General features: G+C 37.5%; 1 protein-coding gene across 21 annotated transcripts in view; it reads right to left on the bottom strand.

Annotated features, from left to right (window-relative positions):
* Positions 1-12162, bottom strand: part of LOC147837446 (uncharacterized) — a 287795-nt gene that overhangs the window by 157179 nt on the left and 118454 nt on the right. For 4 of the 21 annotated variants that reach the window (XR_015476790.1, XR_015476789.1, XR_015476791.1 and 1 more), the window contains one exon: positions 1115-1142. The exons of 16 other annotated variants lie outside the window; for them this stretch is intronic. The gene's annotated coding sequence lies outside the window, so the exon portion shown is untranslated. Of the gene's footprint in view, positions 1-1110; positions 1143-12162 lie in introns of all 21 variants that reach the window. One more of the 21 variants, XR_015476793.1, reaches the window with a different exon arrangement.

Below are 12162 nucleotides of genomic sequence, written 5' to 3'. Positions count from 1 at the left end.
GAAACCGATTGCACTTTTAGACGCCCTATAAAACAAAACAGGACATGGAAGATTTTGTTCTTCTTGGATTTGTGGCTGTTCATCATGATTACAAGATTTGTTTGAGCTCGGGTAAACCATGGCATGTTATTATATGTATATATTATGATGTAATGTCTCAGCTGTGTTTTTAAAAATGGCGGTTTCTTTATTTTCAGTCTCCTGCTTGTGCACTAGTGACGTATCTCTGTAAATCAACAGCGTTCAGTTGCCTTTTGCTGTGCTAGAAACCCTTTGCAAAGGGTACCCAAAAAAGTGGTGCGGTACGGTTCACTTTTAGGTACCTTTTAACAGTGGCCACTCAGTGGAAACAGGCCATTTAACCGTGTAAATGGCTATAAAAGCATAACGAACCGTACCATACCTTACCACGCAAGGTGTAAATGGGCCATAAACGTCTTTTAAGTGTTGTGAAAAGGAATGACAACATTACAAAGTGGTAATTGCTTTACTTTTTCAATTATTTATTATATTATTTATTTATATTCTTTATCATTATTATATTATTTATTATATTCTATTGTAAGTAAATTTAGAAATCCCTGCTTTCTCTTTATATGCATTTTTCATATTGTCCCTTTTTCTCAATTAGGGTTGTCATATTACCGTAGCAACTACAGAATTACCACAACAGCTTATTTTAAGTGCTTTACTATAGCATGTTTCAAAAACACCACAGTATTTTTTTTCATGTGGGATTTTGAATGAACAGTGGGTGTATGTTCTGGGGAACTTCAAATGATTAGCTATTGCAAATAAACTTTTCAATGGGTTGTTTATGCGAGCGTTACGTAACAGTATTCACACCCACAAAATATGTAAAAGCAGCTATTTTCTGCTTTGACAAGGATATTGTTGCATAAATAATTCAGCTCAGACATATTTGTTAAATAACAATGTTGATGTGCCAGTATAAATATGAAATATTGTGAGAAAGGTATTGGACAACAATACTGTTAGACAGTGCTATACCGTTCAATGTCTATTTTCTTTTCAGCAATCTGTAAGCTTTGAAAAATCACAATAAGCCTTACTTTGAAAAGCAGCTAGAGAGCAGAAAAACATTTACACTCACTCATTTGGCAGTTTCTTTTGAAGCTGACCTAAAAATAATGAGAAATTCAAACATAAGCAATAAATCAAGTGGAGTGAGTAATATAACCAGACTCTAAAACTGCAGTGCTGTAATCATTAATCTATGTAATACTTTTTTGGAAGGGACATTTTTAATTTTTTTTAGCTCACAAAATAGTTGGACGCTCAGAGAAGACCTTCAAATGTTATTAAACAGAAACCCCCCTAAAAGTATTAAAAGCATAATTATTGGAAAAAGAATATTAGAAATGTCACCCAAAGCAATTAACATTTGAACAATTTTAGCTCAAAAAGTTTTAAATACAGATCAAATTCCTTTCAAAGCTGTCCAAATTCCACTCTTAGCAATGCATTTTCTAAATAAAATATAACAGATTTTAAGAAATAAAATGGAAGATGATTTTTACTTATTATTTTATATAACACATTTAATCATTTTGGCGTATGCATCATTATAATTTTATACACATTATTTACATTATTTTTAGCTATTCCCAAAAATATCTCCATGCAACATAAGAGGTTTTATGGTCCAGGGTTACACATATATATAATCATAAGCTACCGAAATGCTAAACTTAGCTCAACATCTCAAGGCTGTGTTTAATTTAAATCTAAAAGTCACCAAATGATTTTATATGATTTGTAGGCCTCTAGAGTCATTGATGTGATCCAAGTCCTGTGAGGAGATGGTGCCAACCATAGAGGACTTTTAGAGGTCTCCCTAACCCTGGACCATATCCTGAGCAGATGCTGTGGCGGTCATGGAGAAGCGGAGAGCATGAGACTGATGCCTGAAAGACCCCAGTAACAGACGAATGTTCGCAATGATGTTGTGGTCCAGCCTGTACACCCACTGATGACCTACTCACACCTGCAGCTTCTCCTTGATGGACGTCCTGCGCTCTCCAGCCCCCGGCACCCAGATTGCAGCGGAGAAATGGTCGTGCCCAACTGAGTCTGTTTTCTCTCAAATTTTTTTTTTCCTTCACTTTCGTCAATTGGTTAAGTTTTGTTTCTTGTCACTGTTGCCACTGACTTGCTTGGTTTGGGACTAGGGAATCTGCGCATTGATGGGTTTATTCTTCAGTGTTTGGACTTTCAGCAAAGAAAATTAAACCACACTGAACTGAACTAACCTTAACTTCAGCTCTGAACTAGACTGACACAGTTTCAATTTAATAGAACTTCTATGATCAGCTGCTTTGAGACAATCTACATTGTAAAAGCGCTACAGAAATAAAGATGAATTCAATTGTACTGTATTGTCTATGGAGTCTTTTTAATAGGGTTACAAGTCTGGACTGATTTGCAGACTGTAAGCTATAAAACACATCATTGTACTGACATTTGCATGATAGCATTAAAGGACCATTTTCTAGTCCAAGTTATAATTTTTTTTCAGCAAAAATGTGATGGTAGCCAGTCTGACTCCTGCTGAGCGCTCTCGATATGTGGCAAAGAAAATCTTAGCACCTTGGAATGACTCACAGTATTTCATGTTATTTTTTTATCCACTTTCATTTCGCATCTTTCAGTAGTGTGCACGATTTGAAGAGCTACCCTCCAGTACAGCAGGGGGCAGAATACATAAACTAACATGAGAAAAAAGCTCTCACACCAAATGCATTTTGGTATAATCTACATATGTCTTTTCAGTATTAACTGTTTACAATTTATTTTTTTAATGCTGCATAATGTTTTAAAGGACATGCATATCTTAAACCTTGCCATGGTCCTCTTGTCATCATCTGTTTACACTATGAAACAGCTGGTACACTTCTGTCTAAGGTTGTTTTCACACCTGCCATATTTAGTGTGGTTGAATCACACTAGGGTTTTCCCTCTTGGTGTAGTTCGTTTGGGCAGGTGTGAATTTAGCAATCGCACTCGAGTGCGCACCAAAAGGGGACCAAAAAAGCAGACTGAGACCTCCTTGAAGAGGAGTTTCAAATGAACTCTGGAGCAGTTTATTTGTGGTGAGAACATGATCCGAGCTAAAACAGACCCAACCGCAAAAAGTACTGCATGTTTTTGGACTAATCCAGCTACCGTAGTCTAATGCGCATCTTATGGGGTGTGGAGGAAAAGTATTTGTTGACAGCGCTATACCAACAATTGTAAACAGAGAAAGAGAAAGTGAGGGGAAAACATTACCTGATGGATCATTGGTAATATTTCCTGAAAATGACCATGTCGCAGTTTAGCTAAATTAATTCACGCCTCCTCCTGAAGTTTCTTGCGTCTTCGCCATTTAAAATGCATTAAAATACTGTTTTCAGTCGGAGCCACACTTCATTCTCGAAATGTATAGTTTGTCTTGATGTATACAAAATATAAAAAAAAGTTCACACTTAGCTGATGATTGATTATAAAGCTTGTTTGACATGCTGTCCTGGGAGAGAGCCCTGAGCTAAAATAAGATCCTCGAGCCCGGGGCTCCCTCCCATTTCAAAGCGGGAGGGGAGTTTGAGCTCAGGTAGAACTCGTGAACTCCCCTGCTGTAGATGCTAATGACAGATAGTTATTGCTCTTAAGAGATAACAACTTAGTAGGTGCATATCTATGGTGCCAATTTGGATTAGTCAATTTACTTAAGTTGCATGTTTTTGGACAATGGGAGGAAACCAGGGGACCCAGGGGAAACCCACGTGAGCACAGGGAGAACGTGTGAACTCCGCACAGAAACGACAGAGGAGTAGGGGTGGAAGGGGGGAATCTTCAAAACAAAGATGACTGTGGTGTGTAACTTACAGTAGGGTATTTATAGTGGCTTAGGAATCGTCTCATTGGTGAATCGTAAACTTGATAATGCGGGTCCGCAAGCAATCATAAGCATGTGATCCTCTCGAAATTAGTTTATGAATAAACTTCACATACTATGACCAGGGATACAATCAGTGAGTGCAGTCGTCCTTCCATAGTAAAGAGCAACATTTTGTGTGTTTACTTGCAGGAGTTCCATTGGCATTTTCCCTCACAATAATTCTGACCAATCAAAAAGCAGTTTCAGAAATAGGTTCAATAACATCTGGCCAATGAGTGATAAGGATTTTGTCAAATGACTGCATTTTGGTTGTTTTCAACTGGTTTGGACCAACAATCAGTGTGGTAGTGATGGGAAGTTCGGATCATTTTACTGACTCGGATCTTTGAGTCCCGTTCATCAAGATGAACGAATCTTTTTTCGAGTCATTTCGTTCAATTTGCCAAAATATTATTAAAATGTTACGAATGGCTTCCAAACACATCTACAACAAGCCCAAAAGGTTCAAATAAATCATAAATAGAATATACGAAGAAGAAAATAATAATTCAATGTTTACCTGCTCTATTGTCTATGAGGGCATTTTTGTTTCTTTGCTCAGCTCACCTCTTTATGTCTTCAAATGTCAGGGGTTCATTCACATTACACTGACGGTCACATATAATCTTAATCAATGCACAGTAGGAGCCATGATCGTTCGTTCATCACGTGACAGAATGACTCAAACCCGAGGACTCGAGAGATGAACGGTTCAATTCTTTTTCCGGCTCTAAACGCGTATGATTGGCCCGTGATGAACGAGTGACTCAGACCCGATTGAGGACTCGAGAGATGAACGGTTCAATTCTTTTTCCGGCTCTAAATGCGTATGATTGGCCCGTGATGAAGGAGTGACTCAGACCCGATTGAGGACTCGAGAGGTGAGCGGATCAATTCTTTTTCCGGCTCTAAACGCATATGATTGGCCCATGATGAACGAATGACTCAGACCCGATAGAGGACTCGAGAGGTGAGCAGATCCATTCTTTTTCCGGCTCTAAACGCATATGATTGGCCCGTGATGATTGAGTGACTCAGACCCGATCGAGGACTCGAGAAGTGAGCGGATCAATTCTTTTTCCGGCTCTAAACGCATATGATTGGCCCATGATGAAGGAGTGACTCAGACCCGATCGAGGACTCGAGAGGTGAGCGGATCAATTCTTTTTTTGGCTCTAAACGTGTATGATTGGCCCATGATGAACGAATGACTCAGACCCGATAGAGGACTCGAGAGGTGAGCGGATCAATTCTTTTTCCGGCTCTAAACGCATATGATTGGTCCGTGATGATTGAGTGACTCAGACCCGATCGAGGATTCGAGAGGTGAGCGGATCAATTCTTTTTCCGGCTCTAAACGCGTATGATTGGCTTCTGCCAATGTGATGACTTGAAATTAACGATACTACCTGCACAAATGTGCGCACGCGCGGATGAACGAATCATTCCCTGAGAGGACTCGTAGTTCCCGAGTCATTTTGAAGATTTGTTTAAAATGAACGAATCGTTCAAGAACGACCCATCATTACAGTGTGGTGTGAAAAGAACACAAAAAGAGCAGACAAATGCTAAAAAATATCATTTGCTGCTCTTGGTCCGGTTCAAATGAACTGAACCACAGATGTGTAAACACCCTTAAACTTAAAAAACCTAAAGCCTGCAAATTTCAACATTGTAATGTTTTTAAACATTGTTCATATCTGAAGATTCAAATACACCCAGCTACTTTCATGAATTTAATCAGTGGCAAAAAAGGGATTTCATTCATTCTCAGACCTCCAGAACAAGATAATCCAGTGCATTAGTACTAAAGAATTACAATGATGATAGGCTGCTTTGAAAAGACAGCTTTTACCAGACTTCTATCTGTGATTTTTAGTCTTAATCGTGTATTTGAAAGGATTTAATTAGTATGACGATCCTGTTTTATGTGATTGAACTGACTAAATAAGTGCGTATTGTGCTTTGCGCAAACAAAGAAGCTATAAATAGATCAGTTGGCATAGGTTTCTCAGCTGCACATCTATGAATCAAATCTCTCAATCCAACACTTTCCAAAGACTTTCTATCGGATTGCGATTTGGGGGCCATTTAAGTTTAGTGAATTCATTGCCATGTTAAGAAGCCAGTTTGAGGCCATGTGCACACTAATAGGTTTTCATTTAAAAAAATGTATTCTCTTCATTTTGGCCTTCCGTCCACACCGTGGCAGCATTTTTAGGAAGCTAAAACATCTTTTTGAAAATACTATGTTAAAATTCATTCATTTAAAAATACAGTTTTCGTGTTGTGTGGACTGTGAAAACAAAGACTCTCGAAAACAAAAGGTGCGTTCAACTTCATGCATCAGACTTATTGAACTACGGCGACGCTACTTGACTTTCACATGTGGTATCAAAGTACTGCGACATCCCTCCGTGATCAGACGGTGGACAGTGGTGCCATTGCAGCATCTGAAGAGCGACTGCAGGAGCTGTGATGACGACACTGATATTACATGATTGGCTGGATTCACTGCATGACAACAACCATACGTATTTATTCGAGTTTATTATTGGACAGCTTCCATCTCACAAATTTCCACACAAACAATCAACTTTTTATGCCATTTCTATCTTATACATATCATGCGTATTACAAGACTACACACACACACACACACACACACACACACACACACACATATATATATATATATATATATATATATATATATATATATATATATATATATATATATATATATATATATATATATTTATATATATTTATTTATTTATTTATTTATTTTTTATATATATAAATATTTTAATATAAATAGACATAATATATCTTTTATTGTGAAATAATTTGTTTATAATAGCCTTTTTCATTTACTGTATTCAGCTCAATAAACAATTTAATTATATTTTTGTGAATAACCAAATATTAACTCAAATAAGTCTTACCTACCTGAAGTATGTCATCATTGATCAAGTTACCCCCATAAAGGTTTCTTAACAAGTTAATTATTTTATCAAATAATTTATATATTCATAAAATAATTGTATCTTGTCAATCCATTTATATAGAAATTCAAAAGTAACTGTTAAATATTGCTCTTTCTATTAATGTTTTGCTCATGTGCCCTTCCATTTCCCCCCTTTTTTCCGCATTATACTTTGACAATAGGCTACTTACATTTATTTTATAGTTCCCTCATTGTTGAAAACGAACTATAGTTTGTATGGACTATATTCAGTTTTATTAGTACTGTAACTCTTTTGATGTTATTGCAATAAATAAATGAATTAATGATCACGCCATGTTACCATAGGGCGCTGTAGTTTCCGTCCTGATGTCTCTGTTGTCAAATCCACCCCTGCCTGTGCTCAGTTAATCTCGTTGATTGCCGAATGCAGCCGTGGTTCATGTCGAACACACTTAAAGATGCATTTTAGTCATGTGATACAGTCATGTGACCAATTCAGCTATAATGATGGACGACATTGTAAAGCAGATATTTTGAATACTGACCGTTTTGACAGCTTTATTAAAGACTAACAGCAGAAGCAGATGACCATATTTAGACCACATTTGCCACATCTCAAGTTGTTTGGAGTTGTAAAGTAAATAAACGGCAGGCAGATATGATCCAGGTATACTGAACGACAGCATTTTTAGTTGTTTTAGTGTGGATGGTGGAAAGAGTTAGAAATGATAGTGTGGACATGGAATGCTTTTAAAACGCCATTTTCAAATTGAACCGGATTAGTGTAGATGTAGCCTGAGGTAACTTAAACTTCGTGACTTAAAGTGTTATCCCTCTAAAAATGAAAACAAACATAACAGCACCAGCAACCTGAACCATTAATATGAGGCAAGACAAATTCATCAATTCATGGCAATTTTTGACGCTACTATTAGAATGTTGCAGCAGAAATGATGATTCGTCAAACCAGACAACATTTTCCAGTCTGCTGTTGTCCAGTTGTAGTGAGCCAGTGTGAACTGAATACTTATGACAGGAGTGTAACTGATGTAATTTTCTGCGACTGTAGCTTATCTGCTTTATGGTTGGATGTGTTGTGCGTCTAGAGATGCTCTTAAAGTTGTAATCAATGGTGTAAAGCAGGGGTCACCAACATGGAGCCCGTGGGCACAAGGTAGCCCGCCAGGTTCACATAAGTTGCCCGCGGGCCTGTTCTAAAAATAGCTCACCATAGCACCACATATGAGTAAGCTGCATCTAATATTTTTATAGGTATTCTTTTTAAATCACACTTGCATTGGTGTAAATTTGAAAATTACTTTAAGTTTTATATTAAAAAAAACTTTAAAAACAATTTCAGACAAATGAAGTGTTGCATATTGATATTTATCTAACTTGTTAAATCATTGTTGACAACTACTGTGAGAAATCATTAACATGATCAATGTCTTCACATAGATGCATATTATTAATTATTATTAATAACAAATAATTAAAAGTAAATTAAGAAAAATTTGTTATTTAATAACTGGTAGCCCTTCACACTAATCGGTACCCAAGCAGTAGCTCTCAGTTTGCGAAAGGTTGGTGACCCCTGGTGTAAAGCCTTGGTCTCTAACTCAATTCCTGGAGGGCCACTGCTCTGCAAATTTTAGCTTCAACCACCTCCAACTCACACCTGCTTAAAAGTCTCTAGAAGTCTTGAACACCTTGGCTGTTTCTCAACATGCGTTCTTCAGCGGTCTTGCGTCCTCATGTTCTTGTGCAACGTCATCATCAGCTGCCTAAGATCAGTTCCAATACTCAAGACCGCAAGTACGGAGGACGCGTGAAACTTCCCGGATGTGATCTTGATATCGAGGACGCACTGATGCAGACTTGAGCACCGAACTCGCTCTGGAAGTCCCAGAAGTCATTGCGACTGGAGGTGGGAAGCACAGCATTTTATTTAGATTTATTATTAAAGTTCAGAGATATCATTTATTTACCTAAGGAGTTTCCGTAAAGGAAACGGTGAAAGTAAACATTACCTTGAACATCTTAATAAAGGAATAAACACATTAAGGGTTGTTTGTTTGCTGAAATTGATATTAAAATGTATTTTATTTATATTGTGCAGAGTATATTTATAATGTTTTTATGCAAATTATATATTTTTAAGAGGGGAAAAACAATAAATCGTTGTATGGATGCTTTAATGTTTAAATTATTTCCATTTAAAACGCATGAAGGTCACGTGACCATCAGGAAGAACGCAGCATCCCATTTCTCAAAGGATGCGTTACAAACACTCAAATTACTGTAACTGAATAGCTTTTCTCAGGAATTGTACTTTAAAGAGTTGTTAAAAAAAATGCATACTTTAACATGAGTGCATTTAAAGTGCTGTACTGGTACTTTTACTGCACTATTTTCAATCTGCAGTCACTACTTTATATGTTAATTCTTTTCTTTGCTACGGTGATTGGCAAGTATAGAACAATCAGTAATCCGTAATTTCCCATTCAATCAAATCACCTATAGCACAATCACATCAGACAGTCTGACCTCAACATATGGAAGCTTTAGAAATGCAGAAAACAAACAGTGTGAAAACATTGAAACTGTTCAAAAATCATGCAAATTAATTGCATGCAAGGAAATGGCGAGAAAATTTATTTAAAAAATGCACAACAGAATGTTACGTTTTCAATCAGTGCTACACAAGATTGGTTTGCGGCTGTTACCGACTGGGTGGAGTGACAGAGGACAACAGGAGGTAAGATCCAATATGCAGTTTATTTAAAGTCAGGCAAGCAGTGGTCATCAGGTGCAAACGGGTATATAAAGGCAGTCCAGAATCATAAACGTTAAACAGGCAAAAGGTCAAAAGGCAGACGGCCAAACAGGATAACAAGGGTACTAGGCTAGGATCGAAACACGGAGAAACAAGACAGGGAAACGCGTTGTAATGTTACTAGGAAGCAAACAAGACTCGGCAAACTGGTAGCGTGAGAGAGTGGCTTATGAATGGAGTGATATCAGTCTGTGAACAAGGTCCAGCTGGTGATTGCAATCAGGATAGATGAATGAGCAGGCGTGCGTGTTTGGGAGCAGTGCATGTATGAAAATGTAGTCCTGGGAAATGCGGAAATGTAGTCATGAGAGTTCGTGTGAGAACCAGCGATCCTCTGGGAAGCGATCGCTGGTTGTGTGACAGCGGCAGCAATTTTGGCTTGTTAATCAGAATTTAAGTGTTAAAAGAAAATGCTACTGGTGTACGATTTTTTTTTTTTTATTATTTACAGGGTGTAAGGTGGAAAATTTCACAGTTTAATACCAGCCTGATCTGGAAACATAACTATTTAACGTTTTAGTCGTATGTTCAGTCGTATGAAAATTTACAAGTTTTAAAAGTAGATGTGGCACCCAACCCCACCCCTAAACTCAACCGTCATTGGGGAATAAGCAAATCCTACTAAATTGTACCAATGAGATTGTACAATTTCATACAAATTAGTCACTAAATCAAAAAATGACAAATTGATGTGAGATAGCGTTGGTAATACACTCTCTTGAGTACTTTTATAAGAATACTAACCCAGTAGATCGGCACATTCTAAAATATTCAGAACAGCATGTTTGACACTCAAAGAAACTAAATCACCTTTCATTCTCATTTTAAAGGGCACCTATTTTACCCTTTTTTCAAGATTTAAGGTAAGTCTTTTGTGTCTCCAGAATGTGTCTATCTGTAAAGTTTCAGCTCAAAACACCCATCAGATATTTATTATAGCTTTCAGAACTTTGGGTTTTCTGCTCTAAACACAGAGTAGCTGTTTTTTTGACAGAGCTTTTAATGCTAGTTCTCCCCGCCCATTGTTCCCACGTGCCTGTCAAAATGTGCCTCAATCTCCACCTCGGCTGCGTCAGATAAACAGCACAGTAACAGACATGAAGGAAGCAGATCTCACCTAATGTTAATGCTAATATATGAAGTTTCACGATTACTATTTCATGTATTTGTTGTGGAGTTAATTCAAGCCTTTCTGCAACGATGAGTCACACACAATGTCGTTACAAAGTTCACGCACATAGACACACACACACACATAACCTGCGTGTGTTTAACTTTGCACTGTTTTTGCATGGCAAATGTGACAGGATACATGTTAATATCCACTGCTGTATGGATATCCGTTATGTTAACGTACAAAGTAAACATGATTTGACGTCCACAAGCCAGGATTTTTTTTATAATTGTACTGACACGTGGCTGTGGTGATAAAGACGGAAAAATCCATGTAATTCATTACAAATATGCACTGCTTTAAAATCATTCTTGATCACATTTGATGATGACTGATGATCACAGAGCGCTGAACAGATATTTTTTTAATAACAGTTGGTTAGCGCACGTCCTGTCTCATTGATATGATTATTCACGTAACTACGGAGATATGTATATACGTGGCTCTCAATCAAATCGCTGGGCAGGGAAACCACACTCCTATACGTCATGTTGATGGGCCTCAAAACGAGAAAGATTTATTGTCTTTATATCACCTAAATATGACTGGACACACTATACCGACACAGTTCTTAACAAACAGCTTACAAAAGAAGTTTTTCCTCATCGGTGCCCTTTAATGACTGGTTTGTACTTTAGCGGATCATCTTGACCATATCTAAATGCACTGGGTAAGATATTGTGTATACATATTAGCATAAATAAGCAATTGAGCTGGTGTACCTAATATAATAGCTGGTGAGTTGGCTGATATCTCTACAGGGTCAATAAAGATTTTATCCTATCGACTTAAGCAGACGTTGCAATATTGCCATCCCAGGCTATCTATGTAAATATTGATTCATTCTAATTCTTTAACTGACATTGAACATTTATATTCTGTAAGGAACTCTGAGATTTGGACAGTGAACACGTACACACTCTCTCTTTCGCAAACATGTTGATAAATAACATCAAGTCAAGAGTCAAGACCCTTGCCAGTGAAATTACTCTGATTTTGCAATCACTGGAAGTGCAGAAGGAATAACAATGCCAAAACACAATCCAATAAACAAAATCCACCACTCTTCAGATAGTGCATGGGTGTTCCACATAATGGTCACCGGCAGTACTGTATCTGACCCTTTTTGTCAACAGCTCCGTAAAAAAGCATCAGGATGAATTATAGAGAAGTCCTGAGAGTAAGTTAGTGGGTTTTCTCACTCATTTGCTGCTGTGCCCTTGTACTTTGTGAGTCGTTCC

Source organism: Danio rerio, chromosome 1, assembly GCF_052040795.2.
Source record: "Danio rerio strain M-AB ecotype USA chromosome 1, GRCz13ab, whole genome shotgun sequence".
NCBI classification, from domain to species: domain Eukaryota; kingdom Metazoa; phylum Chordata; class Actinopteri; order Cypriniformes; family Danionidae; genus Danio; species Danio rerio.
This window is presented reverse-complemented; position numbering and strand designations above follow the sequence as displayed.